This window comes from Bombyx mori, chromosome 20, assembly GCF_030269925.1.
Source record: "Bombyx mori chromosome 20, ASM3026992v2".
NCBI classification, from domain to species: domain Eukaryota; kingdom Metazoa; phylum Arthropoda; class Insecta; order Lepidoptera; family Bombycidae; genus Bombyx; species Bombyx mori.
The window spans coordinates 8,205,200-8,232,627 of NC_085126.1; the positions used below are offsets into that span (position 1 = coordinate 8,205,200).

At 38.3% G+C, this 27,428-nt stretch overlaps 1 long non-coding RNA gene across 1 annotated transcript in view; it reads right to left on the reverse strand.

The window, feature by feature from the left end:
* LOC105841794 (putative nuclease HARBI1) overlaps positions 1-26,738 on the reverse strand; it is a 66,898-nt gene extending 40,160 nt beyond the window's left edge. The window contains exons 1-2 of the long non-coding RNA XR_005245850.2: positions 26,535-26,738; positions 25,735-25,916 (exon numbers count right to left, since the gene is read on the reverse strand). This is a non-coding gene — a long non-coding RNA (putative nuclease HARBI1). The remainder of the gene's footprint in view (positions 1-25,734; positions 25,917-26,534) is intronic.
* Positions 26,739-27,428: the final 690 nt, after the last annotated feature.

A 27,428-nucleotide genomic window follows, 5' to 3' on the forward strand; every position in this document is an offset into this window, starting at 1 on the left:
TGCGAAAATATAATATGTACCAAAGGCTAATCAAACAATTAAGGAAAAGAGTGAAAACTCTTCGAAAAAGAGAAGATAAATTTAGAAAAAGATTAGCAAATGCTGAAAAGATGACTGACGAATTTGCATTTAAAAGAATTGTCAAAAATATGACTCTAATATGTACTTTCGCACGATGTCAAAAAAACGTCTGGCAGGAGATTTCTATTAGAAGAAAAAGTGCTATCATTAACACTCTACAAAAGAAGATCCAAATGATATTCAATGTTGTCCTGGTTATTTTTTTACTAGCGTCGATAACTACTGACGCGGCACGCAAAGGGAGGTCATAGAAAAAAATTATTTACGGATAAGAATTTTTTTACAATTGAGCAACCTTTTAACAAACAAAATGACCGTATTTATGCTCAAAGCTCTATGGAAGCTTCCCAATTAGTCGACAGAGTGAAACGTGGGCACTATCCGACTTCAGTGATGGTTTGTTGGGGTATTAGCTATGAAGGAGTGACTGAGCCATACTTTTGTGAAAAAGGTATCAAAACATCGGCACAAGTGTATCAAGATACCATTCTTGAGAAGATAGTGAAGCCCCTTAACAACACCATGTTCAATAATAAAGAATGGTCCTTCCAGCAAGACTTTTTTTTTTTATTGCTTAGATGGATGGACGAGCTCACAGCCCACCTGATGTTAAGTGGTTACTGGAGCCCATAGACATCTACAACGTTAATGCGCCCCCCACCTCGAGATATAATTTCTAAGGTCTCACTATAGTTACAACGGCTACCCCACCCTTCGAACCGAAACGCATTACTGCTTCACGGCGGAAATAGGCGGGGTGGTGGTACCTACCCGTGCGGACTCCCAAGAGGTCCTACCACCAGTGATTTCGCAAATTATAATTTTGCGGGTTTGGTTTTTATTACACGATGTTATTCCTTCACCGTGGAAGTCAGTCGTGAACATTTGTTGAGTACATATTTCATTACAAAAATTGGTACCCGCCTGCCGGATTCGAACACCGGTGCATCGCGTCATACGAATGCACCGGAGGTCTTATCCTTTAGGCCATGATGACTTCAAAACTCAAAAATGACGACTCGGCGCCAGGTCATAAAGCTCGGTCTACGCAGTCTTGGTTGGAAACGAACGTTTCGGACTTCATCAGAGCTGAAGACTGGCCGTCGTCTAGTCCCGATCTTAATCCGCTGGATTATGATTTATGGTCAGTTTTAGAGAGTACGGCTTGCTCTAAACGCCATGATAATTTGGAGTCCCTAAAGCAATCCGTACGATTGGCAGTGAAAATTTTTCCCATGGAAAGAGTGCGTGCTTCTATTGATAACTGGCCTCAACGTTTAAAGGACTGTATTGCAGCCAATGGAGGCCACTTCGAATAAGCTGTTTATACTTTAAATTGTTTTATATTGATGTATTAAACTAACACACTGTAAAAGTAATAAATGTTATTTGCAATAGATTTTTTTTGTTTTTTCTCAGTATTTATGGCAAGACTAGATATAAACCCTCAGCTGTCACTCTGTCATATGGCAATTGACAATTGTTTAGAGGTTAGGCTTTAAATATTTTTCGGTTAAATGAACGTTGTGAAAGAAAGTTTTGTGTGTGATAAGGAATTATTGAAATAATAATTAAATAATTAAAAGGGCATTAAATGTTGTTTCTTGTTGTTTTTTCAGGTCAGTATTGTTTGTTATAAACGTTTTTGTACAAGATACAGTGAAAATTTGTAAATAAAAAACTTGTCGTTTTTTCCGAGAAACGCAATTTCGTCTTTTCTTTATGGAACACCATAAATACTATTTATATGTATTATAAAGACAATGAACATGAAGGCAAAATTAAAAAAGTGAGGTGGGAATATTTCCAAATGCTGTATGAGGCTGACAAATCCTATGGAGGGTTAAGATGTCTTCAGAAATATTAACAGAGGAGCATGTTAATCATGATAAAATAAAAAACGATGTGCGTGAAGGTAGCAATGCAACTGTTCAGTTAGTGTGGCCGTAGCCACTGAGCATTTAACAACCAGAGGAAATTTGCCACAGGAATGCAGGAATGTAATTCCAACTGTTTTATTAATGATAAATTATTTGACAGCTTAAATGTTAACTAACACTTTTCATGTACCCAATGGAAAAGTACATAAAGGGCCTGTTAAAAGATTTTCAACCCATCATCAGCTTTGGCAAAAAGCCATATAAACCTTAAACTCTATTAAGTTTGTTATAACGTTATAATTGTAAAAAAATTGTAAAGACAATCGAGGGTATGCAATCTCTCTGGAAAATTATATCCCAAAAATATTCTTTTGACTGTATGTTAACTAGGCACTTTAATCAGGACCCAGTCGAAAACTTTTTGGGAATGTTAGAAGTTTCGGAGCAAGAAATGTGATGGTGCCTCAAATTGTGTAGCTTTTGAAGGTGCTTTTAAGACCTTGTTATTAAATAGCTATAACTCTACCCACTCAACCCATGCCAATTGCGAAACGGATAAAAATGATTGTTTACAAACTTTAGATTTTTTTGTTACAGAAAAACATAATCTGACCGCATCTAAAGAACCAGAGATCATCACTTAAGAGAAAAATTTTCTGAAGATATTAATGAAAGTCAGGATGCTGGGGCAAAGGACATATGTGTGTGCCTGGGTTCTTACCGAAAGTTTGAAATATGTTGTAAAAAATTTTAAAATTTGCAGAAGTGTCTTGATTGGAAATAAAAATGGTCAACAAATCACACACATAAGGGCAAAAGAATCAAAAAAGTTAGAGCTCTTTCCTTTCCGCGTCGATCCGTCGCCGTCGAGCCGGGGGCCGGAGGGATTACGCCTGCAAATCCCGGTCCCTGTAGGTGGCGGCTTCCCCCGGTTAATAGAGCAACTGGTTGGCGGTGTATCGCGTCCCGACCCGGCAGGCTGGTTCTGGTCCAGCAGGGTATTCCGAGACACTAGCAGTACTATCTGGGCGGCCTGACGGGCTGCCGTACCGAGACGGGCGACCTTTCAGAGCTTTCAATTCGCCTCGAAGGCTCCGTCGGCCGGGCGTCCTTGGGGTGAGCTGCCGTCTGGTTGTAGTGCTGACCGCGGTAGCCTCCTTCTCTCATCCGGGTTCTGACCTCGGAAGGGATCGAACGCTCGGGCGAAGAGTGCAGGGGAGTCGTTTAGTGGGTAGGGCCCTGAAAACATCCTTGGGCCCACGTTCTGCTCCCAACACCTTGCAGATTGTCAAGTCCCACATACCCCGCGCGCCCCCTAGGCGCACAAACAATTACAAATAATTCAATGAAGAATTGTTTTTTAAATAAATAAATATAATATTATGTAAGCCCTTAAAGATTCACTTACCTCAATGTAACGACTAGTCGTTCTTCGGCTGATATGCTTTTTCTTAAATGGGTATCTAAATGAGTTAATTTTCCTTGAACCTTATAGAGAAGTAAATCAAATGTTTCTCTGGTCATACGCAGATATTCGTACAATTTTTCATCAAATTTACGCAATTGTTTATACAGAACATTAAACTCGCCATGACTTGACCGTGACTTATTTATGCCGTTAACCCAACATGACGGATAAAAGATAAAGATTAAGAGCTATTTTTTAATGCGACATCTTATCAACATGCCTAAAAGCAAATGACCAAGGCACCTAGCAACCCACCACGCAGACCACATCTCAGTGCGGCCACCTTGTATCCTAGCAGTAACTAGATTATAAGTCACTAAGCTCTAGGCGCTAAGCAAGCCACCTGTCTGTGCGCACGTAGCCTTACACCTGTCGAGTCTCATTACGTATGAAAACGTACGCGTAAAATTATTTAGATCCTTCTTTATCTTTTGCAAAAATGTTTAAGCTGTGTGTTGAATGAAGTGCCAATAATAATTATAATGTTGGAGTACAAACAATAAGACAGTCCTATCCAATTTTCAAATTAGTGTTAACAGTGATATTGTTAACACTAATTTGAAAATAGGATTTCTATACCAAAAAAAGATCAATGTGACCTCTGTCATCAGTACAAAAACACCTCTTATCTCAACAGATGAATTAAAAGTAAACTTAACCAAACACCAAACAGAAAAATAAATTTCTCGCAAGTTAAAATTAGAATGTAAACTATTAGCTGTCTCTAATAACCAAGTAGCTTGTATTGTATTTGATTTTCGAGTTTTTATGTGATAAATCTATCTCTATCACAAACTACAAAAAATGTCAGTAAAAGTTGAATGTTATTCGTATTGGTCCCATAAAGCTCCATCGTGCTTAGTTATTTATTTCATTACAAGCTCCTACTCATCGCTCACAGTTTCTCCCTATTTTTTCCGTCAGCTACGAAACACTTGTCAATGTTCCTAAAATTAATTTTAATTTTGAAATCTTGAAGAACAACCAAAACGTAACACTGATATAAAATTTGTAATGGATAGAGATTGGGCAGACTGGCACTATATCTACTCTGATGCGTCTAAACACGCATTCTTTGGCACAGTTGGAGTAGCTGTTTATCATCAGCAATATTCACTAAAAAATAAAACTACCCCCCGAAACAACGGTGTTTTCTGGAGAATGCTTTGGTATTTGAAAATATCTAGAATATAATATACAACATAAACGGGGAATACATTATGAGACGAGTCTGGATGGCTGGGAGGGTGGAGTATCCATTGGCGGCAGGAAAATCAGCAACCTCCGTTATGCAGATGACACCACACTGTTCGCATCATCCGAGCAAGAACTAGCCCAACTCTTTACTAGGGTGGCGGAGGAGAGTGAATTAGTTGGCCTAACCATTAATAAGGTGAAGACCAAGGTATTGATGGTGGACAGACCCGGTATGCTTATTCGCTCTAATGAACTGCATGACTTGGAATTTGTAGACCAGTTCGTTTATCTTGGCTCTCTTCTTTGTGGCGAGGGTGGCAGCGAAAAGGAGATAGCTAGAAGAACCCAAATGTCGAAAGGAGCTATAACTAAGCTCACTAGGATATGGAAAGACCGCAATATATCCCGCAAAACCAAAGTGAGGCTGGTACGTACATTGGTCTTCTCAATTTTTCTTTATGTCGCCGAATCCTGAACGATAAGACGAAGTGAGAGAGCAAAGATCGACGCTTTTGAAATGTGTTGGAGACGGATGTTGCGAATTCCATGGACAGCACGCCGGACCAATCTGTCCATTTTGTTTTTGGACTAACTATTGATTGTCGTGCATTAAAATGAAGGAGTACTCAAACCAGCACATCGCTGACATCCATTTTGTGTATGGATTGTGTAACGGGAATGCAAATAGAGCTGTTACAGAATATGCACGCAGATTTCCCACTAGGCGAATGCTCGCACTTTCATTAGAATTCATTTGCGACTTGCCGAAAATGGAATAAGAAGACGCGCTAACGAACGTACTCGTGTTTTGTCGCCCCAAGATGAGCAAAAAAATATTGCGACTAATTACTCAAGAGCATCAGGCTCATAGCCAGTCGGCTAAATTTAACTAAATGGACGGTGTGGAAAGTTTTAAAAAGAGAAGGACTGCATCCTTACCATTTTCGTAGGGTACAAGAAATACTGGAACCTGACTATACAAGAAGAGAAGTTTTTTGTTCGTGGATTTTAAGAAAAACGCGATCTAATCCAAATTTTTTAAAAAGAATTATATGAGACCACTTTCACAAGATCAGGGTATACGAACCACCGCAATGAACATCTGTGGCTTCAAGAAAATCCACATGCAATCCGATCAAGTTCTTTTCAGCACCAATTTTCGGTCAATGTTTGGACAGGACTGATTAACGATGTCCTTGTTGGACCAATCATTTTACCAGAAACAATGAATGGTCCAAGGTTTCTGAATTTCCTGGAAACGGACTTTTTTTATGCTCTATTAGAGTTACCATTGGCCTACAGAAACAGAATGATTCTGCAACTGGATGGTGCTCCCGCACATTTTGCACTACTTGTCCGAAATCATTTAAACGCGCAGTATTCGCCGTGGGTTGGGCGCGGTGGAACAATCGCATGGCCGCCACGCTCGCCGGATTTAAAGCCCCTCGATTTTTTTCTGTGGGGCACAATGAAACAAAAAGTATACGTAAACGTGCCTAATACAAGAGAAGAGTTAATCGCAAACATCATTCGAACAGGGAATTAATTAAAAGAAGACAGGGCGATGATCCAGCGCTCTACGCAACATGTCGCAATAAGAGCAACAGCATATCTGCAGAGGCGATGAGGTCACTTCGAACAGTTTCTGTAAGTTTTTTGCCAAATTAAATGCAATCCTATCAATAATTATAAATTATTTTTTATTTAATTTCTCAGGAAAAACATGCTTTTGAAGTGGCTATGTTTATACTGTCATAGCTCCTAAACTATCTAGTTTAGAGATAAGATTTTAATGTGCATTTTTGGCAAATATCCTGTATTATTCTAAATAAATAAAAAACGGATAGGTTAGCACATTGTTTTTTTTTTTATTTACAAAAGTTTTTAAAGGGCTGCCATTTTTTAATAGTTGGATAAAAAAATATTTAATGGCTGATTTGTCCATGAAATTGATTGTATTTTAACCCCATAAAGTCTCCGACATCGAAGTCTGAACAGGGCTGCACTAAAAGTATCGGGAATGGAATATTTCCACTGTTCCTGTCATATTAAAATCTTTTTAATTGAAAACTCCTTGGTTTTAAAAATCGAATACCATTTATTTATTTTAAAAAAGATTCTCGGTCTTGTCACGAGGTTTTGTCAAACTTGTTTAGTCGTTGAGAAAATGGAATTGACTCGAGAAAATTCAAGAGCGATGATTTATTATGACTTTCGAAGTGGTTTAACACAAAAACAGTGTGTTGACCGGATGATTTCTGCATTTGGTGATGAAGCCCCATCCAAAACCACAATTTATCACTGGTTTGCTGAGTTTCAACGTGGACGTGTCAAGCTCAGTGATGATCCCCGTCAAGGTCGTCCAAAAACTGCAGTCACCCAAGAAAACGTTGATGCTGTGCGTAAGCTGATTGAGGAAGATCGACATGTGACATACCGCGAAATTTAGGCAACTTTAGACATTGGCATGAGTCAAATACAAATAATCTTGCATGAACAATTAGGTGTAAAAAAGTTGTTTTCCCGATGGATACCGCATTCGCTCTGTGAAGAGCAAAAAGCGGCTCGCGTTACTTGATGCGTCAGAACTCTCGAAAGATTCCACGCAGGATCCTCAAATGCTGTATACAACATTGTATCAGGTGACGAATCCTGGATATACGCGTACTGTTATGATGCCCTCTGGTTCCTGGCTTTCCTTTCATCATCACCTTTGCCGAATAGCATCAGCAGTTATGATCCTTTATTAGTGTACAATCCCCTCCCTATCCAGTCAGTCCTATTCCTAATTCCACACGGCACGGTTGCCGTCATTTATCGTCGTGAAATCTTTATATTATATTCATTTCGTCAATAAAATCTTTTTTAAAAAGATATTTTTCCAATTCCATATAACAAATTGGTGGCAGCGTAAAGGGGTCAAAACAAAAGGTCCTCGGTATCCTCCAAACCAGAAATCATCAAAGTGAAGTGAAAAACGAAAGTGTAAAAGAATACTCAAATTCAAAAGTGCAAAACAAATATTAAAAGTGAAATAAAAGTATGAACAGATCCTTTCTTTATATAATTTTTTTATTAATAACTTCAACCACATTTCGAAAAAATGACATCAAACCCTACTACTTCAGGAATAAAGAGGGCTTATGAAGATGTGATCGTAGACCCACCCGGTCACCCACATGAGAATTGAAGATGCTAAGAAACCACGTATAGACCTGGATGCTGCACGCAAATATAAATGTATGAAGTCTATAGTTGAAGCCTATTATTCGATTCTGAGCAAAGTATTTGGGCCCACCACTAAAGGAAAAGGAAGAGACAAACATCAAATGGATGTTGATGATGACAGAGACCAGTTGCATGTAGACGCTCAAAGAAATATAACAGTTGGCAATCATATAGTGAGCATAATATTCACCATCCACAATGTTTGTAGACAAGAAGTGAAGAACACCAGCACAAACATGATCAAGAAGACAGCCACCACTTCATTTAACATCCATTTCAGAGGAAATGACTATTTAGTTGATAACAAATTCATCAAGGACAAATGGGTCGAAATCCTCAAAGGGAACGGGCTAGAGTATAAAGATTTTTCTACCACTGATAACACAAATTGGTATGGGACAATGGGACCATATGTTGACATGTTTGCTGCTTATGCATTAAGGACCAACGAACTACGATTAGGCCATAATAACATGCCCATTACCAAGCAGGACGGGGTACACAAGAGTTTTCCAGTATCCAAATACGGTCTCTCTGGAGCTCACCATGTATTGCTAGAGGGCACTTCATTCCCACCTGAAAGGAGATCATCAATAGTTCAGAGTTTGGGAGCAATGACAGCATGGCTATGTATGCTAAGAAGTGATGGTATCTATAGAAAGAAATATGCAGCCGCAGTGAAGAGGGCAATGTCCCATGTACCATGTATTGATGATTTAATTCACTCACTAAAACAACAAAACAAGCATCTGAACTTTCAACTGTAACAACTTTGATTGCAGAAATATTGATGGTCACTACTGCTCGACAGGCAACAAGAATGTTCTTCCCTCTTACTGTATGTGCCGCAGTTTGAAGAAATGAAGAAGATGATAAAAAATTCTCAGACTTTTTCAGCACCACTGGAGCAGGTGGATGGTATGCCTATAACAGAGCAACGGAGCTTAACATCAAATTCACAGTGTGCGGAGAAATGGAAGAGGAAAAAGCATCACAAGTAGTGTTTCATAGCATTTTCGGGACTTATAAGGAGGACCTTTCAGTTTTAGCACAGATTACCAATGTTTCCAGGTGGTTTACAAGAGAGGAGATGGGGACATGTTTTAGAAAACAAGGAAGTACTAACGTAGTAACAAAGATAAATTTGCCTGTTGTTAGATATTACTCCAAGATGTCATGCGCAAATCAAACTGGTCTGTTGTCAGGTGTGTACAATCAAGTGGTGACAGTGCCTTGTTTCAGTGGATCTAGAATACATAGATTTGACTCACAATTCTTCGAACATATTGAGAAGAAACGCATAATGAGTAATACTGGTAAGACAATATCACAGATTGTTAATATCTTAACTACTACTCTGGAGGAGCTTCATGATGTACTGAGGAAAAACAATGGAAAACTGCAGATGGAAACAATCAAAATAAATATTGAAGTATGGCAGGAACTAAGCGGAAACAAATGGATATTTGTAATGTCAAAGGCTGCAAAGTTGTCAATCGATTGTCCTGATAAAAATATTTACGAAACTAATATTTGTGGCACCGGAATTGCTGAGATCCCGCACGGCTGTATAGGATATTGCAATGGTATCCAAATACCATCTAGAAAGAACGTTAAAATAAAAATAAGCCACATTACCAGCGACTTCGACATTATCAGATACCATTCAAACCTTCTAAATAGTTCTAATTCAGCCGTGCCCTTCCCTAGAACTCATCTCAAACATACTAGCCTCGATTCATTAATTACCTATAAAGACAACTTTGAAACCCTTAACAGTAAGCTTAACAAGATCATTGAAAAACCTCAAGTACTTATAAGTGACGATAATCATTATAATTCATTATCTCTAATTGTATACACTATTGTAATAGTTCTAAGTCTAGCTTTAGTTTATAAACTTTATAAGATCAGCAACCGTTGCATCCCTTCTAGATTCAACCCTTCCCATAACTCGATCGCCTCTCCAGATCGAGAATCACCTCCTACCTCTAGTAATCCTAGAATCCGCATCCATGCATAAACTTCACCATTAAGGGTGTAAGTTTAGTCATGGTCGGGGGGCTGTTATGATGCCCTCTGGTTCCTAGCTTTCCTTTCATCATCACCTTTCCCGAATAGCATCAGCAGTTATGATCCTTTATTAGTGAACAATCCCCTCCCTATCCAGTCAGTCCTATTCCTAATTCCACACGGCACGGTTGCCGTCATTAATCGTCGTGAAATCTTTATATTATATTCATTTCGTCAATAAAATCTTTATTAAAAAGATATTTTTCCAATTCCGTATAACAGTACGAACCCGAAACAAAAAACCAGTCACGAGTTTGGGTGTTCGAAAATGGTGGCCACGTTTGTCTCCAAAACCGGCCATGTTACGACTATTCCTCTTGAGGGACAAAGAACGGTTAATGCAGAATGGTATGCTAGCATTTGTTTGCCACAGGTCGTTTCTGAACTCCGTAAAGAAAACTGCAACCGCCGCATCATCCTCCATCACGACAATGCGAGTTCTCACACCGCGCACAGAACAAAAGAGTTTTTAGAGCAAAAAAACATAGAATTATTAGACCATCCGCCGTACAGCCCCGACCTAAGCCCTAATGATTTCTATACTTTCCCTAAAATAAAGAATAAATTGCGTGGACAGAGATTTTCATCACCTGAAGAAGCTGTGGACGCCTTCAAAACGGCCATTTTGGAGACCCCAACTTCCGAATGGAATGGTTGCTTCAATGATTGGTTCCATCGTATGGAAAATGTGTCAAATTTCGCGGAGAATACTTCGAAAAGCAATAAATACATTTTTAAATAGTAATGTTGTATCACTTCGTTAATTCCCGAAATTTTCAGTGCCGCCTAGGTATAAAGCGTAGTCTATAATAAATAAAGATTTATTGTGCAACAACATAAGACGGAATTCCATACATATGTGGTCATTGCCCTTTGAAGTGACAGTCGGCGATGAAAGGAAAAGTGATTCGGCACAAAAATGAAGCATTTCATGCTGACTGTCTCAAACGCAAAGAGAAGTTTCCGGTGTCTCTTATGACATGGATGACATGGGGCTGCATGTCTGCAAAAGGTGTTGGTGGTATTTTATGGAAAATTTTATGGTATGCAGTTTGTGGATGGTTCTATCAAGTCTGCGAGGTTTCAAAACCTTTTGGAAGAGAATTTTCTACCCTCTATTCCGTCACTCAAGCAACAAGATTCCTTCATTTTTCAACAGGATGGTGTTTCCTACCATACTGCAAGGACAACAATGACGTGACTATTGGCGGAAAGCATCCCTACAATCGAATGGGCATCTAACAGCCCGGACTTGTCGCCGATCGAAACCCTATGGTAGAAAATGAAAAATGTTCTCCGTAAAATCCATCAAGATTGAAGAGCGACTTAAAGGCTAAACTCTTGGCTGTTTGGGAGTCAATTACGCCTGAGGAGTGTGCAGCGTTGGTTGCAACCATGCCTCTTCGCATTAAATATGTCATTGAGAGCAAAGGCGACACAACTAAGTGGTAGACGAACTATTTGGCGTGAGTGACAAGGGTAGACGAATACTTTTGTGTTGTTTTTAAGAATTTTATTTTTTATGTTATGTAAAGCTTCGATCGACAATACAACTAGATACCCGGTCAGACTAAAAAACGGCCGAAAAAATAACGCCTCACTTCAAAGTGGGGTCTTATTTTGATTAAGTTTGTTTGTGACGGCGCCAACATACACGTGTTACGATGCCTCAGTGCGTATTTAAAAACTGCAAAAATAACTATAGTAATAGAAATATATCTGTTGGAATATCATATTTTCGGTAAGTAAATGTCATTTTAAAATGTCAATCATTAATAATCTAAGTATTTTCAATAAAATAACCGAGTTTTGTTTCTTAGTCAACCCACGCGCCAACATGGCCAACGTTTGATCAAAAGTTCGATGTTCTAAGACAGTGCATGAATGGAGTAGTTTCATACTATTCTTTTTTTACCAAGAATTTGTACACTAATAATAATACGTTAACCATTAGAATGTTTTATAGAATAAGATTTCTTATTTACATGATGTAACATATAATGGGTTGGTAGGCGAAACTCGGATGCTTCGAAAAAATATATTTTAGCTGTATAATTTAATTTATACATTTCCGGCCGATCCATTTATCTGTGCGGAATAGGTCTCAATTGTTGCAAGGGAAAGAGGAGAGCATGTGTTTATGCCCAGAAAAAACTCTGTTGTTTGTTCAATCCATTTCGATAAATTAGATATTACGGGAAATTCGCAAAGACGTCGATTGAGTAAAACAGCTGTCCCTAAACTGCAGGTAATTATACAATAATGTGTAAGCTAAGTTAAATTATTAAGATGAATCAACTGCATTACAGATTAAATTTATTTATTAAATTATTAATTTCCAGATTTAACCACTTAACGATAACGTAACCACAATAACACCGGACGTGTCGAATAAAGTAAATGAACCAACAATATCGATTTTAGAGGTAACAATATGTTTGTTTGATTTTAATATATTATGTGATGCATCATAAGCGAGATTTCATCTGCTGATATAATATTTTAACTACAAAATTATAATTGGATAATTTCAGATTCAACCGCCGGCACAATATGACATCATTGAAAAAGTGCCAATAACTGAAACGCAAACAAAAAAAAAACTCAAAGGTAATTAAAGAAAAACATATTTAAATCAGTAAATGATCAGCTAAGTTGTTTTGATTGTTCACTACACATATTTGTTTTATTTCAGGTTGTACCTTCAGCAACTTCTGGAATTAGCAGTTTTCCCTCTTCTCCAACCGTTACAGTATCAGATTTGATATCTATAAGTGAAACACCCAGAAAAAAGTTTTTAAAGTCAAAACTCATATCTTGCCGTCAAATAATTTCAAATAAATAAAAAAAAAATCATGACTTGCAAAAAGTCAACAAAAGATTAATTAAAAAGAACAATTCATTAAAAAATATAATTCAGGTACTTAAGAAAAAACAAAAAAATGATGAAACAGTATTTTTAGATCTGGACAAAAATGTCGAAGTAGCGGAAGTATTTTATGGTATGTACGCCAAAAATAAAAATAAACTTAAAAAGCCATTTTCAAAATATCCCCCAGGAGCCAGAAAGTTCGCATTAACTCTTCATTTTTATTCCCCAGCTGCGTACAAATATACACGTAAAATGTTAGACAAATGTTTACCGCACCCTCACACTTTGTACGAATGGTATCAGAATGTGGATGCGGAGCCAGGATTTTGCGCCGAAACATTAAATAGGCTAGAAGCGAAAGTAAAATCTAGTGAAAAGGATATTTTATGTGCTTTAGTTGCCGATGAAATGTCTATCAGGAGGCAAAAAACATGGACCGGTAAACACTATGAGGGTCTGGTAGACATGGGTATAGGTATAGGCCATGGGTATAGGTATAGGCGACAGAAATGAAATAGCGAGTCAGGCTTATGTGTTTATGTTAGTGGCTATTAATGAACCGTGGAAATTGCCACTTGCTTATTTTTTTGTTGATAGCTTAAAGGCGGACATGAAAGCTAATTTAATTAACATGGCTCTGGAAAAATGCGAGAAAAATTGGTGTACACATACGCTCCATTACATTTGACGGCTGTAAAACTAACACTGCAACAATGAATTGCTTAGGATGCGATATAAATGATATTAATAACATTAAAACACACTTCAAACACCCGAGTGCCGATTATAATGTCGTTGTGTTTTTGGATGCGTGTCATATGGTTAAATTAATGCGCAATATTTTTGAGTCAAAGAAAATAATTCATGCAGTTAACGGAAAAATAATCATGTGGCAATTTCTAATTGATTTGTGTAATTTGCAGGAAGAGCACGGTTTGCATTTGGCTAATAAACTGACTCAAAGACACATTAATTTCAAAAACCAAATAATGAATATTAAGTTCCAACTAGAAGACATAACAAACGCAGTATTGTTTAGTAGCCAAAACATTCTTCATCCGGCTATTTTATCGCCTAAACAATTATACCAAGAAATCGTTGATAGCTTTAGACACTTACCTGTAAATCGCAAACTACCAATAAACTTAGAATTAAGTCAAATCCACATTTTATTAAACACTCGAATGTAATATGTTATAGCCTTAGTAATCAAATTGTATTTATTTTAAGAATTCCTTTAGTTTCTCCAAAAGAGTTTGATTGTATCATAGTATAGCCTTACCTACTCCACATGATCTTGTAAACCCATCATCCTTTAGCTTTATTATTCCTAGTTCTACATATATAGCCGTGACCAAAGACAAGTCTGAGTACTGCAATCTTGAATCAATAGATAAATGCAGAGTGATAAGCCATCATGAATACATTTAGAGATAGATAGATGTAACAACAGTGACGTCATCCAGCGCAAACCCAAGTTGCGAAAGCGAACTACTAACGACTATTGTAAAAATGTTACCACCACAATGCAGGACCGATTATGTCCAAGGACACCTGGATAAATGGAAGACCCTCAATAACAACCGATGGATCTATATACAATCTGACATGCGCAAACTCTACATTGAATGCCCAGACAAGAGAAACCTAGTTATCGACATCATCGGCACAGGACTGTTATATATTCCCTGTAACTGTTACGCATATATAATTATAATAAGAGGGTATATTAGAATGCTCCGAATCGGTTAAATAAATATTATAATCATAGTCCTTAAAGCATCAGCACGATTCTAAAAACTGTTAGAATTAAATGCTATCGGTGTCATCAATTTGGTCATACATTTTCTAATTGTTATAAACGGCCTAATAATATAACACCCAATTGTCCTAGCAGCGATGAACAAGCAATTGCACTACCGTCGACATCTCGCGCCGATATGTTATAGTGTGCATTTTGTAAAAAGGTAGGTCACTCCGAGAACAACTGTTTTGCAAAAGAACGCTCTAGGTCACGAAATAATTTTGCAATAAACAAGCGGGTAGCTAAAATATAAGAACTGCGAAGTGACAACAGCCGTAATTTCTGGGATACCGTTAGATGTATTAATAGATAGCGGATCGTGTGTCTCTTTAATGTCAGAAAACCTAGTGAAAATACTTTCCGTGTAAAATGAAGCCTACTACTCAGTTGTTATGCGGCCTAGGCGGTAAGGAGGGTAAGTTTTTATTTTTTTATTGCCCTTGTAGGCAGACGAGCATACGGCCCACCTGATGGTGAGTGGTTACCGTCGCCCATGGACTTCAGCAATGTGACCAGGGGCAGAGCCAAGCCGCTGCTTACCATTTCAGTCTTAATATTTTGTTACACTATCCGTCGAGTTCAGCGACATAGCTTTGGAAACTGATTTCTGTATCGTAGACAGTAATCATTTAGCCGTACCCGTAATTATCGGTGCTGACGTATCAAATAGGGATGGTGTTGCTTACATTCGAAATAGTAGTTGCCAACGTGTAGTGCGAAGTGAGGGGATCACGAATAGTGTTATACAAGTAAATTCAATTTCGTTATCTGATCGAGTAAATACACCTGTTACTGGATATAATAGGGAACAGTTATTGGCCGTTCTTGATCAGTATTCCGAATATTTTTTAAGTGGTACCGCGATCACAACAGTGAAAAATAGTGAGATGCATATAAAATTAACAACTAACGTTCCTTTGTATTATAGACCCTATAAGCTGTCGCACGACGAAAAGTTAAAAGTTCGCTCCCTAGTTAGAGATAAAGAAAGATGCTCGATAAAGGCGTTTTTCAAGAGTCCGACTCTGAGTATGCCAGTACGATCTTACTAATAAAAAAGAAAGATGGTTCTGATAGAATGGTGCTGGACTATAGCGCTTTGAATCGAATCACCGTCAAAACTAGACACCCTCTCCCTTTGATTAATGACTACATAGATAGATTAGGTAATACGCGCTAGTTCAATGCACTGGACATGGTTTCTGGATTTCATCAACTTAAAATGGCCTAAGAGTCCATTCACCAACCCACATACGAATATTTCCAAATCCCCTATGGTCTAGCAAATGCCCCTATCGTGTATCGGAAAGCCATAACAAAAACACTCAAATCATTCATTGATGCTGGGCAGGTCTTAGTTTTTTTTTTTTAATCACGCCACGTTAACTGCTCCCGTGCTAAGTTCGTAAAGAACTTGTGTTACAGGTACCAGATAAAGGAAATAAATATAATATTTTTATTATACACATACATATATTTAATATACACCCATAACCCTGGAAAGACAATTATATAAATCATACAAATATCTTCCCTTGGCGGGATTCGAACCCGCGACCCCCTTGTTTAGTGACCATGTCACTTACCACTACAACAAGCGGGCGTTAAGTTTATATTGATGATGTTTTGTTAACGACAGACGGACTGGAAGAGAATCTCGCCCTATTAGAATCTGTCATAAAAGAACTAACAGAAGCGGGTTTTTCTATTAACTTGAAGAAAGTTAAGTCTCCACGACCAAATCGAAACAGGTTCGACAATTTCTTGCCTTAGCAGGATATTTTCGAAGATACATTCCTTACTATGCGACTAAAACTGCACACATTGCCGCTTTAACCAAAAAGAGTGTAAATTTTATTGGAGTAATGAACATGAAAAAGCGCGCCCAGAAATAATTTCTCATTTAACTAATGAACCAGTTCTGGCAATATTCGATCCGGAGCTGTGAAATGAATTGCGCACTCATGCGAGTTCGATAGGTTATGGAGGAACAGGTCGTCATGCAGGTACATAATGATGGACGTAGACCCGTAGTCGCTTATTTAAGCAAGTTTACAGGTGCGGAATCATAAATTTAATAACCAATAATCAAACCATTCATAATAAATATACTATTTGAATCCGAAGAAAGTTAAACGACAAAAATCACTAGCGACTTATGAATCTTTTCGTGTTTATTATCAAGTGCATGACATTTTGGACGGTCTTTGATCATTATTTGGTGCTAAGGAGTAATTAAGAACGAACAATAGTGCTAATAAATACATTGTAGTGAAAATATAACCTCTTTTATAATAAGAAAACCACGTCTTTCAAAGTCTTCCAAAAATACTCTGATCATGGCAACGCCATCTGCTAAAACAAGTACGCACTACTTTAAACATCGTAGCGCATCGAACTAACACCACATCGATCTAGCATTCAGATCAAAATATATGACGGAGGAGAAACAACAATGGAGAAATCTCCGTAATGTTTTTAAAAAGTTATTAAGTTCTTGACGATGCTCATGTTTGGGCTTTCGAAACAAAACTTCATAAGAACTTGGTGAGCTGTGTATATTTTACGAGAAGCATAACAACGTTCCAGAGAGATCCGTACTGTGCTACGGCTCGGACACGAATGAATGAGCGGTTTTTTTTCCCTACCTATGCTGGTACCCTTGAGAGGCTATTTCAGCTCGTTTGTAGGTGAGCTCACGGGGCTCAAACCGGAGAGTTGCTAACACTGACCCTAGCAAGAGCAGTGCTTCGCAGAATTTACCACCGGATCGGAAACGCGACCTACTGAGAAGTAGGTTATATTAAGAGGTATTTATGATTAGTGTCATGATCAATAGATTCCAACCGAAAAATAGTGTCCGATTTTTCGGATGAGTGCTCCATAATGAATTTAAATATATATAGATAATAGTTTTGGCGCACTGACTTTCTTGGGATCCTATAAAATATGTTTTAATTATTATTTTTGTATGTTTTAAGCGAGGTAGCGAAATTTTATATAAGCAATCATATTAAATCGATACAAAGTCAATAAATAATGTACAACCCAAGACAGACGGCTGAACTGACTGACAATGACATTTGGTGCGCTAAACATGGCGGATTTTCGGCCTCGTTAGGTATTTACGTATATTCATGTTTCATTTTATGTACGCACTGAAATACTGTAATATTGTTTTCCTGCTAGTTACAGTGCTGAGTAAAAACGAAATAGATATATGTTTATGTGTGCCTTCAAAATTGATGCTATTTATATAAGCAATTGTACGTATAGAACAATATGTCGTGTCTCTACTTTAAAGGACAGATTCGAATACGTCAGATAGCGACGTTTGCGCAAGTGACAGTGATATAAACATATCGTTCCTTTCGACCATAACTTGTGTGCCTTCAAAATTGATGCTATTTATATAAGCAATTGTACGTATAGAACAATATGTCGTGTCTCTACTTTAAAGGACAGATTCGAATACGTCAGATGACGACGTTTGCGCAAGTGACAGTGATATAAACATATCGTTCCTTTCGACCATAATTTGTGTGCCTTCAAAATTGATGCTATTTATATAAGCAATTGTACGTATAGAACAATATGTCGTGTCTCTACTTTAAAGGACAGATTCGAATACGTCAGATGGCGACGTTTGCGCAAGTGACAGTGATATAAACATATCGTTCCTTTCGACCATAATTTGTGTGCCTTCAAAATTGATGCTATTTATATAAGCAATTGTACGTATAGAACAATATGTCGTGTCTCTACTTTAAAGGACAGATTCGAATACGTCAGATGACGACGTTTGCGCAAGTGACAGTGATATAAACATATCGTTCCTTTCGACCATAATTTGTGTGCCTTCAAAATTGATGCTATTTATATAAGCAATTGTACGTATAGAACAATATGTCGTGTCTCTACTTTAAAGGACAGATTCGAATACGTCAGATGGCGACGTTTGCGCAAGTGACAGTGATATAAACATATCGTTCCTTTCGACCATAATTTGTGTGCCTTCAAAATTGATGCTATTTATATAAACAATTGTACGTATAGAACAATATGTCGTGTCTCTACTTTAAAGGACAGATTCGAATACGTCAGATGGCGACGTTTGCGCAAGTGACAGTGATATAAACATATCGTTCCTTTCGACCATAATTTGTGTGCCTTCAAAATTGATGCTATTTATATAAGCAATTGTACGTATAGAACAATATGTCGTGTCTCTACTTTAAAGGACAGATTCGAATACGTCAGATGACGACGTTTGCGCAAGTGACAGTGATATAAACATATCGTTCCTTTCGACCATAATTTGTGTGCCTTCAAAATTGATGCTATTTATATAAGCAATTGTACGTATAGAACAATATGTCGTGTCTCTACTTTAAAGGACAGATTCGAATACGTCAGATGGCGACGTTTGCGCAAGTGACAGTGATATAAACATATCGTTCCTTTCGACCATAATTTGTGTGCCTTCAAAATTGATGCTATTTATATAAACAATTGTACGTATAAAACAATATGTCGTGTCTCTACTTTAAAGGACAGATTCGAATACGTCAGATGACGACGTTTGTGCAAGTGACAGTGATATAAACATATCGTTCCTTTCGACCATAATTTATGTGCCTTCAAAATTGATGCTATTTATATAAGCAATTGTACGTATAGAACAATATGTCGTGTCTCTACTTTAAAGGACAGATTCGAATACGTCAGATGACGACGTTTGTGCAAGTGACAGTGATATAAACATATCGTTCCTTTCGACTATAATTACTGTCAGGAAAATGAAATCAATAAATAATTTAAAATTTAAAGGTGCACTGAAATTGTACAACGTTGGGAGATCCGTGGGAAGAACTCGCACTCGACTTTGCCCGACCGTTTCTAGATAGCGATAGTGGAAACAAGTACTGCATGGTGGTGATGGATTACTTCAGAAAGTGGCCCGAAGTCTTCACCATTCCTGATCATGAAGCCTCGACGAACGCCGATAAATTAGTGCCTGAAGTGTTCTGTCGGTTTGGAGTAGCCCTTAGAAATACCGCACTGCAGTGCAGTTCACTAAAGTACGACTGTGACGACGGCTTTCGCAAACTTTCGGAGAGAATTGAGGCTGCCTGCGGACTTAATCACCGGCACTCCACCTGACGCTCCTTGTAGTGTCCTGGAATAGGAACAGATTCCATACACTTTTTGACAAATATCCAACAATATAACAATTGCTTTCAAATGACTTCACTCGGGGCAACAAATGCAGTTGGGCAAAATTTCATGCCAACTTTCAAGGTATGTATTATACCAGTCATAATTATTTTAGCGAACAATATTTTCTGTCACCTAAGTTAAGATGTGTCACTAATCATCAAATCTCTAATCCCAAGAAATATATTACTGTCATCATATTATTTGGTGATGATTGGTTTTATTTTATTTTATAGCGTTTGGTACAAACATTTTTTTTTTTTATATTTACTGATACAAGGCCAAATATATCACAGAGCAGGTTCACTGTTACCAGTGTCAGGTAGCAACTACAAATACCTGCAAATACAAGAAATTGATCTGCGTTGTTTAAATAGCAATTCAGTAAAGAGGTCTATTGTAGAACAATTACAAACATTATTTCATGAACACAATCAATTGCTTATATCGTTTCACACTGCACTGGATCTGATGCCATCTGATAATCACAAAATTGTAATCAGATCTGATAAAACACTGCCGTCTGTGCGGTTTAAATCGTATTTGTACGACTTTTTGCAAACATTACGCGAGTACGGTCGAGCATCGAAATCGTACTGGAAACGTAGGTTTTTTTTTTATATTTAATCCATTGTAACATTATTTTATGTAAATAGTTCTGGCAACAATGTAAGAAATCCTTTGTCACAAAAGACAAATATCCAGAGCCGCAAAATAAAACTCCTTTGACAGAATAATATAGGTACTATTGAATATCGGCAACATTACCCAGTTTCGGGGAAGCCCCTTTTATTCTAATTTCTATAATTTCTATGCATGAAAGAAGACTCTCCTTCGAAAGAAATAGAGTTCATATTTGTTTAACTTTCTTTTCACCCTACACAGCTAGCTAAACAGTTCATAGAAACGAAAATGGAACGTAAGTCAGGGTATTAAGACTTTTTAAAATGAAATATCTAATTAGTAAAAAAAATATTATTTAATTAAAAAAATCTGATACTTATTTCAAGGCTAATAGTCTATTACAAAATAAAATACCTACGCACACAATACCAACCGCGACCGCCGGCACACAGCAACACTACATACAATACATAAAAGAAAGCCACGTAATACAAAAATAATTACTATCCCTTTCTTTCGTCGGCTTAATATTTTTACAATAGAGTGAGACGGCAGGCTATTCCCGATGTTCGCGGCGACGCGGTTGCGTCGGCGGTGATCAAAGAAAAATCTAAACAACGTAGTCATCAAAATATTTTTGACAAGTCAGTCACGCCGCGTCCACCTTATCGATAAGAGGTCAAGTGATAGTGCAAATAAAATATCTCCCGTATTTCGCTATGTCTTTTCGGTATACTAAAGTTCAATACACAGAAATGGTGAGAACTTTGGCACGGTGTGATGATAATGTGGCACTAGCGTGTAGAATATTTAACACGACATACGGTACTAGTGTAGACCGCCGCACTATGTTATCAGCAACACAACGGCTTCGAGACCACGGAACTTTTCGTCCAAACACGGCTATCGACAGGGGAGACAATATGCGTACACACACTCGTCTCCAAAACGAAATTCTCGATTATTTCGACGAAAATCCGCATAGTAGCACCCGGGAAGTAGCACCACGCTTTGGCTGTAGCCATATGCATATATGGCGCATGCTTAGTGGTGATGGCGAGCATCCATTCCACCTCAGGCGATGCCAGGAGCTGACTCCAAGCCAAGTGACTACTTACCACGCTTAGAGTTCTGCCGCTGGTTATTACAAAATTGGCAGCGAAACATTAGTTGGACTGACGAAAGTACATTCACACGTGTGGGAATGTACAATCAACATAACACGCATTTATGGATGCATGAAAATCTACACGCATGCAGAGTAGACTCCTTCCAACATCGATTTTCAATCAATGTCTGGGCGGTTATGATCGGTACACACATACTGGGACCAGTATTTTTACAACGTCTGCCAGGAGAGTCATATTTACTGTTTTTACGAGAAACTTTACCTACTCTATTAGAGGACGTACCTCTTGTTAATTTACAAGAGGTATTTTACCAACACGATGGTGTCTCCGCGCATTTCACCTGGAGTTTTCGCCAGCATCTTCATGCCGAGTACGGAGAACGCTGGATCGGGCGCAGAGGGCCTGTTCAGTGGCGTCCTAGATCAGCTGATTTGACGCCTCTCGACTTTTTTTTGTGGGGGCGAATAAAATCGCTAGTTTATAACACACAGACAATAAGTGCCGAAGAACTAAAGAATAAGATAATAACCGCCTTTGAAAAAGTGAAAAGTAACATTGCAGTATTATCTAAAATAAAACAATAAGCTACTTGAGCGAATCATACTTAACCGCATTTCACCAACTATAGAAAAACATATTCCTCAAGAGCAAGCTGGATTCCGTCCAGGACGCAGCTGCAGCGATCAAGTGTTAGCACTGACCACACTCTTGGAGAGGGGCTTTAACGAAAACCTCAAGTCGTCAACTGTATTCGTGGATCTAACAGCTGCTTACGACACTGTGGCGCCAGGGACTGCTGTACAAACTACTCAAGCTGATCCCCTGTATATAAAGATCTACAATGTTATTGAGGACGCCCTTACCAACAGACCATTCCGTGTCCATCTGGGAGACAATTCTAGCTTATCCAGGGTCCTGAACAACGGCCTCCCGCAGGGTTCAGTCCTCGCACCAACACTCTTCAACGTGTACACCCACGATGTGCCAGAGACGCTCTCCAGGAAATTTGCGTACGCCGACGATCTAGCTCTAGTCGCACAAGGCCGCAGTATAGAGACAACGGAATGTCACCTTGAAAACGACATGGCCACGCTTAATAACTACTTCATTCGATGGCGTTAGTGTCCAAATGCTTCCAAGACGGAAGTCTGCTGTTTCCACCTAAATAACCGACAGGCTAACAAGAAACCCAACGTCACCTTTAGAGGCTCCACTCTCCCCTTTAACCCCTGTCCCAAATATATGGGTGTCACTCTAGACCGGTCTCTCACATACAGTGCCCACTTAAACAACGTCGCAGCGAAACTGAGAACCAGGAACAATATCCTACAAAAGCTGACAGGGACAACGTGGGGAGCCTCAGCCAACTGTCTGAGGACATCCGCCCTGGCCCTGGTATATACGACGGCAGAATACTGCGCCCCTGCATGGTTGAACAGCTCCCACACTACTGTAGTCGATACGCAACTAAACCACACTCTGCGCTTAATCACGGGGTGCTTAAAACCAACCCCTCTGCACTGGCTTCCGGCTCTGAACAGCATTGCCCCACCCCACCTTCGCCGCACCCACCACCTATACGCAGAGATAGAAAAGGCGCTTAGACGACCCGAGCTGCCTATCAACAGGGACCTAGCCAACTTCAAACCGACGAGATTGAAGTCACGAAACCCACCGGCATTACAGACACACCAACCACACTCCAATTGGAACACAAACGAGGCCTGGGTTAAAGAATGGTCAGCCAGATGTATCCCACCTGAACTGTTCGAGCTGAATCCACACTCCCGCCCACCTGGTTTCAAAGAAAAACGCCCAATCTGGTGCATGCTTAACAACCTGAGAACGGGAGTTGGTCACTGTAACCAACTGCGGCAGAGATGGGGCTGGACGGAAAACGAAAGCTGTGAATGCGGATGCCCAGAGCAAACTATACGCCACATTTTCATGGAATGCCCACTAACGAGATTCGCAGGCCAAGTGGAAGATCTCAAAAATGTAACAGAAGCAGCTATAGATTATTTCACAGACTGTAAATTTAAATTATAACCACGCAGTGTAAACGAATGCCATACGATAAATAAATAAATAATCAAATCACGCTTTTTTACCAGCAGTTTAATAATTCTTATTTACAAATTTACTTTAACTAATCAGTAATTACACAATATCTGCCTACAGTAAAAAAGCTACGAAAAAAATTAAAAGAAGACATCAATTTTATTGGCTCTGAACGCAGTCTGCGCAGAATTCTGAATAATTTAGGCTTCCGGTGGAAAAAAGCCGAAAACAATAGAAAAAATTAACATTAGGTTGCTAAGGATTGAGTTCGAATTCGTCGTGGCCTAAAGGATAAGACGTCCGGTGCATTCGTATCGAGCGATGCACCGGTGTTCGAATCCCGCAGGCGGGTACCAATTTTTCTAATGAAATACGTACTAAACAAATGTTCACGATTGACTTCCACGGTGAAGGAATAACATCGTGTAATAAAAATCAAACCCGTAAAATTATAATTTGTGTATTACTGGTGGTAGGACCTCTTGTGAGTCCGCGCGGGTAGGTACCACCGCCCCGCCTATTTCTGCCGCGAAGCAGTAATGCGTTTCGGTTTGAAGGGTGGGGTAGCCGTTGTGACAATACTGAGACCTTAGAACTATATCTCAAGGTGTGTGGCGCATTTACGTTATAGATGTCTATGGGCTCCAGTAACCACTTAACACCAGGTGGGCTGTGAGCTCGTCCACACATCTAAGCAATAAAAAAATAAAAAAAAGTTCCTTAAAACACTTCTTAAATATAGGCAAGAAGGAAAATCTATTATTTACACACATGAGTCGTATGTTGATTCATCTCATTCAGGTATGTAACAATTACCATACTTTGTTCCCGCATATTTGTGTCCTGTGAAATAGTTTGGACGTTGAGAGACACACTTACGAATATTAATCATTATATCTCTTATTACAGGTTCTAAGGCGTGGTCAGATGGATCATCAAAGGGGCTTAAAAAACCAATTTCGAAAGGACAAAGGATTGTGATAGTGCACGCTGGATCCGAAGTTGGCTTTGTTCCTAATGCGCTGCTCTTATTTAAAGCGGGAACAAAATCTGGCGACTTTCATGATAACATGAATTATGAAAATTATACCAAGTGGCTTCGCAGCGAACTTATACCTAACCTGCCGCCAAATGCTGTATTAGTAATCGATAACGCATCATACCACAACAAACAGTACGATCCTGCACCTACCTCGAATGCCAAGAAAGCAGATATGCAGAGGTGGTTGGCGGAAAAGGACATACCATACGAAGAGAGTATGCTCAAACCTCAGCTACACAAATTGATTAGACTGTATAAATAACAACACAAGAAATATAGTATTGACCAGATACTTGCAGAACATAACCATAGCGTCTTGCGATTACCACCCTACCATCCGGACCTAAATCCTATAGAAATGGCATGGGCTTCAATCAAAGGATATGTAGCCAGCAAGAACATTACATGGAATGCAACCAGTGTGATGGGCTTAGTAAAGGAGAAGGTCTAATTGATGGGCGCCGATGAATGGTCGCAATTATGCGGGAAGGTAAAAAAAATTGAGGCTGACTACATCCAAAGTGACCATATAGTCGATTTAGTCACTGAGCGTTTCATTGTTTACGCCAGTGACGACAGCGACTTTTCCAGCGACGAGAGTTATGTCGAGGATGAGGAGCCGACTCCTTCCACCAGCTCAGGTGCTACTATAAATTTAATGCAAGGGGTAGCACTATTAGATAATAATAGTGACGACGGCGACACATAATTTTTAATATGAAGTATATTTTTTTAAATAAACTTCTTAACTTTTAATTGTATATTATTTAGCTGAACCCCACACACTGCCCTATCACCAGGGTGATGAGGAGAATTTATTCAGTAGCATTTTTTGCCGCAACTATAAAATAGGGAGGAACAAAAAACTGCCACATTCCAAATCTTTTTAACAGAATGAAGTCTGTAAGGTCTGCTAGTATTATATAGAAATACAATACATTACTTGAGCTTAATTGTTTAATATACAGAACAGTTACTTAGCTAACTCTAACATATTGCAATACTATGTAGTAATATATAATATATTAAAAAAGGCAACACGTTAACATTTTATTACCTTAGGGAATACTGAAGGAACCGTTTGTGGTTTTAACTTTTTCTTAGCTTCTATTAAAAAGTCATCTTGTTTAAAATTCAAACTACAAACGCATGCTCATTTTGACACATTATTGTCAAGATTCATGGAAGTGATTCATGGAAGCAATCCACAAAGCCCTCAATTCTTCATTCGCTGGGATCCTGAAAACAGGACACGAAATTGTGACAATCCTATAACAACCGGTTTGATATTTGTGGTTTACACTGTTTTTGTTCTTTTTTTATGTTTGAGGTATTACTGGTGGCCCAGAGGCTTCACCAGGACAGGTAAGGTTTACACTGTATGAAAAAAAAATTAACGATTTCTCACATCAAATAGCAGTATATATGCACTGTTGTGTTCCAGTTTGAAGGACACTGTAGCCAGAGCAACTACTGGACATATTGAGACTTAACATATGTCTAAGCGTAGTGGAATGCAAAGCATTGCTTGGTAATTCATGGTGTCGGTTGATTTTGCTACTCTTAACACATAAATGTTGCTACTGTCCGTATGCGGTCGCATCGCTTAACGTCAGGCAAATTGCATGCTTGCGACGCTATTCAATGCAAAAAAATAAAGTTAAAAAAATACCACTCGATGGCTCTTTTAATAATATTGCAAAATTAGTATAGTTTTTCAAGATTGATTTTTCAAATTTAGTATACGACATAGATTAAGTACAATGTACAAGACAAAAGGTATTAAATATTAAAATGATAAAAAATATCTCACATTATAAAAATATACGCTAGTAAAAATTAATCAATGAATTATACCTATGGAAGGATATTCCACAACCTGGACAGAATTCCCTCTTACAACCGCTTCCAATACAAATGTTCACTATGATTACGCGGAAGCTTTCACTATTTTCGAAAATAAAACAAGCCACTAACTGTCAATGCCCTTTTAACTTCGAATTACAAACGTAAATAGACGCCATTTTTGTTTATTTTTTATTTTTAAGGGACTTTATGACCTGGTAACTAAGACATTTAGGTCATATCTTATTTAAATGTATATTCTTATTTTGATGAAAAATTATAAAATGGAGTGAAATGAAATGAAATGAAGATGATTAATGTGAGACATGAATCAACTGGCATGAAATTAAATGTAATGAAATGAGATGATATGGGATGAAATAAAATCTCATTAAAATGGTAGTTATATAGTGAGATTTTTTCAGTAGACTTTTTGAAGGATCCCGAGAAGCTACGTCCAGCGACTTTGTTTCATTTTACCACATTTGTGCACTTTCACAGATATTAAACAGTCAATAAACCACCGTTATTACACATTTAAATCTGAAGAAACACTAAATAGACAAAATACCGTAAAATGGGGTAAATTGGGACAAAATCAAACTTCAGATTGAATTTTAAAATAGTTCCAATTAATAGTCACTGCTCAACCAAAGAAATAAGTTGAGTCTTGAACGTACCTAGGTGATAAAAACCGTTACATTATTTTAATTATTCATTTTAAAGAAATAATCGGTAAAATAATGGCCGTCCCAAAGTACCCCGCGTCCGGGGTAAATTGACACAGGTAAGGGTTAAATTGGGATATTTGTAAGGGTTGTCAGCTCGCAGTACTGCGATATATAGGTAGGTAGGTGCTATACAATTATTTATATGGACCGAAATGATGAATATAATCCAATCAAT